The 3,959-nt window shown below is 37.5% G+C and overlaps 1 pseudogene; it reads left to right on the top strand.

Annotated features, from left to right (window-relative positions):
• The first annotated feature begins 456 nt into the window (after positions 1–456).
• On the top strand, positions 457–3,215 carry LOC119588906 (annotated as a pseudogene).
• Positions 3,216–3,959: the final 744 nt, after the last annotated feature.

Here is a 3,959-nt window from a genome sequence, read left to right as displayed (position 1 = left end):
CCCGTTTTATCTGTCCGGTTTTTAAACGTTAGTAAATAGGTGTTGATAAAATAACATTTTTCTGTTTTTGCGAATACACGGAAAATTTCTAAACATTAAGGCAACTTGAAGGTTACAAAATAGGTTGCCCCGCCTTCCAACCAATCCTTTTTCAAAGAACTTTTCCTTGGGAACATGGTGATTAAAAAACCACCTTTCATTTCGGAAGATTGCCTCCTGGGAGGAAGAGAGTGGTCTCCATCTGAAAATTGTGCAACGAACCATTCTTCTGCCAGTCTCTCGCGGGAAATGTTTGAGAATTCCCTTTTTTTTTGCTCCCAGCGCAAAGATCTCAAATGAAATTTATCAACTGAAAAGTTTCTCTTTCCCAATCGAAAGAAATTCGAAAGTGACGCCAGATCGCTATTCAAGCTAATAAGGCGATGGAGGGCAGGAGAAGCTTCAATATCTGGAAATATGTTTAAGGGAGATAATCAAAAAGCCCAGAATCTGCCCACATTAGAGGAAACGTCAAAGGGAAAAGGCGTCGAACTACCGATGAAAAAAGGGTTTTGCGTATAAAGCAACCATTTCCGCCAAAAAGGAAGATTCTATCAAGTAAGCCCCCGTCTAAAAAAATTCTCTCAAGAGGTCCCGGAAACTGTCGTAAGGAGAATCTAAAGCTTCATTAGAAAAGGGGCAGGGGCTCAACAAGGACGTTTGGGACAGCCGAACAGGGAAAGGGAAGTGCATTATTTTACCGCCTATTTCCCAATAACACAAACAGCCAAATTTAGGCTCCTCAGAAACCTATGACAGGAAAAAAAAGTAAAATCCGGCTCTTCCTTACTGACAAAAGGGCAGAAGTCAGGCAGCAGAGAAAGAGGTGGATATTGAGGGCCCAATTGACCAGTGAAAAATCCACGGATGCTCCAACTACGGGATCTGAGAAAATGTCTCAGAGTCGGTCATCTGTGCCAAGTCAACTGCAGAATACACCCTCTACAACTTTTGATAAAGAAAAAACTTCAGAAGATAAATATTCTGAAGGTGACATATGTTCAATTTGTGGAAAAACAAATTGTCCTTTAGATCTTAAAAGGGCATTGAAAATAAACCCTATTTCCATGCCCCAAAAGTCAATTAGGAAATTAAAGTCTCCACGGAAGTCAAAGCAACTCCAGTAAATGTTATGATGGCGATGAGGACGAAGACTCCATCGAAACGTTACATTAATACCCGAAGTTCAACAAACAGATTGACTAACGCATCGCTAACCACAAAACACTTCATATCTACAAGTTAAAGGTAATGTAAACTTATATTAGATATATTAATTGTTTCTTTATCAAATATTTAATAATTTGCCTTCATTGTACTTTAGTAATTTTAAGTGTATCTAAAAGATTCAACAAGTGTTATTGCTCAATAGGGTCAGCTCTTCAAAGCAGTGGAAGATGGAGATATAGTAAGTGCTGGAACTAATGCAAGATACGGATCAGCAGTGAGGAAAAACAAGACACAGATGCACACTCCTTCATGCTGCATCGTCTCACAACCAACCGGATGTGGTGATGTTTCTGCTGAAATGTATCAGTCCAAATGTTACAAACAAATATGGACAGACTCCAGCTCATATGGCCGCTGAAAAGGGTCACACACAAGTACTGAAACTTTTAGTGCGTGACTCTGATTTTGAAGCCGACAAGCGGGATAATCATCATAACACAGTAAAATCCCTGGTAAGTATTTATACTGGAATACTAGACACTACAGCAGGATTAAAATCAGACAAGTTTAATCCTGTGATTCCAGCGTTATAACTTAAACTGTAGAAATACTAGAATGTAGCTAATGTGCAAAAAAGCATTTTCAGTATTTGCTTTTGTAAATCAGTTTTTCTTTGATTTTAAGCTTGGAAGCCATTTCACGGCCATATTAGAGGAAAGAAGAAAAGAAGCAGAAAAGCTTGTGGAACTTGGTGCAGATCCAACAGTCACGGTGGAAAGCTGGTGAACGGGTGTTGGCACGAGATCTTGGAGTCACTACACCTCGCCTTCTGGCCAATGCCCTGAATATGGAATGGGCTATTACCATGTTTGCAGAAGGTAACCATCTATCACATATTTCCAGAAACTGCCAACATGTCTTGAGAATAAAACAATTATATGATGTAATGTAAGCTTTTGGAATTTACACTGACTCCAAATGTTTCAGAAAACAAGAAATTATAAAAAAAAAACTGATGAAACTGGCTTTCTAACATCAGCCGCCTCAAACTCGGTACAGCTTAAAGTGAGTTACTTATTTTTTTATTTTTTGGAAATGAACTGTATCAATACTTTTTTTCTATTCTACTTAAAACTATATCTATTTTTATATTGAAGTGAATTCCTTCATGACTTTACATTCCACTAAGGACAAACATCTTTTAATTTCAGGTGCCCACAGGGACAGTTTCACGTGAGACATGCAACGGCAGTGCAAGGAGGTGCTGATGCGTACAAGATGGACAAAATGCACGAGGTTTTGGGTTCGCTCTTGAACTTCAGTTCTTTCAAGGACAGACCCGGGACCTAAACCCTTCACCCAACTCGACTACGATGCTCGCATTATTTTCAGATGTATTTGACAAAATGGGATACGTGTGTAAAACACACTCGTCACCCACGGCTCAGCAAACGAAGGAAGCCCTTTAAAAATATTGGGGATGCTGATGAGTTTACAGACGTCGGATGTGCTATATTTGTCATTTCTGGTTATAGTATAAATGACGGGAAAGATTCTTACGTCTGACAGGGAAATCTGTAGACATCGACTATATCTTAAATTCTCTTTAAAGATTCCAATGTCCTCAACTCAAAACAAACCCAAACTTTTCATCTTTAACTTGTACAACCTGAGTGGGAAATTATCACGACTTCAAGCAGTGAAATTCTAAAAGTGAAAGGTGACAGATCCCCTATGACATGGCTTGTATCTATTCCAACAACATTGGTCTCAACTGCATCCCGAATGGGAAAGGAACAGCCTTCAACTGGTGTTTGTGTCGCACTTTGGCAAAGCATGCTGTTGACCAGGAACTTTGTGATTTTTACAGAGAATTCCTGAAAGAGTACAATGAGAGGCTTCCTAGTTTCTCACCCGAATTGAGGTACTTTGGCTTCACCAAGAAATTCTTCTTTAATCCTTTGAAATTTTTAATGAGATCCTCTGTGAAGCAAGTTTTTATCTGATTTATACATTAATTCAAGAGATTTGCAATGGCATGTTAATCGAGGTACTTGAATTTTAATTATTATTTAAAGAAAATTTCTAGACAAACACTGGTCTTTGGATAAATTTAGAAAGGCAATTTTGTGGTATAATTTCGATATATAACTATCAACAGAATATTTCACCCACATCTCTTGCTTCGTGAACTCCTATATTCTCATAAATTTTCAAACCCATTCTCAATATATATTTTATATTGAATTATATATTTTGTAATGTGTGTTAAATTATACAGGACTAATGCTAGATAGATATCTTCATAAAGAATGATTTATTATATTCATGCAAATAAAGTAAATTATATATCAGTCATGCAAATGCTATACATTGTAACTTCTAGTATAAATACATGTATCTTTTTTATTTAGGGATTTTCATATCCGGTCTTTAGGTCTCTTACCATGTTTTGTAAGAACATACAAGGGGTTTAAAAAAACTTTCAATCCAATTAAATCGTGTCGACAGACATTGAGGCAAAAGGAATTGCCACCATCCTATTTCTTACTAGACAGGGTACAGATATGCTAAATGGATGCAGGATGTGCTTATCTGTCTATCTGACAAAAAAGCGAAGGGCCCCGAAATTTCTGAGAAGAGGTCTTGTTTTTTCATTATTTTTGGGAGACTATTCTGAGTAACTGAAATGGCCGGGTTTTGAAACTCTGTGCATTACTAGTGCGTGTTTTATTTTTTTCCTTTTTCAG

This window comes from Penaeus monodon, chromosome 24 (genome assembly GCF_015228065.2).
Source record: "Penaeus monodon isolate SGIC_2016 chromosome 24, NSTDA_Pmon_1, whole genome shotgun sequence".
NCBI lineage: Eukaryota > Metazoa > Arthropoda > Malacostraca > Decapoda > Penaeidae > Penaeus > Penaeus monodon.
The sequence above is the reverse complement of the archived record's forward strand: the minus strand, read 5'-3'. Positions and strand labels throughout refer to the sequence as shown.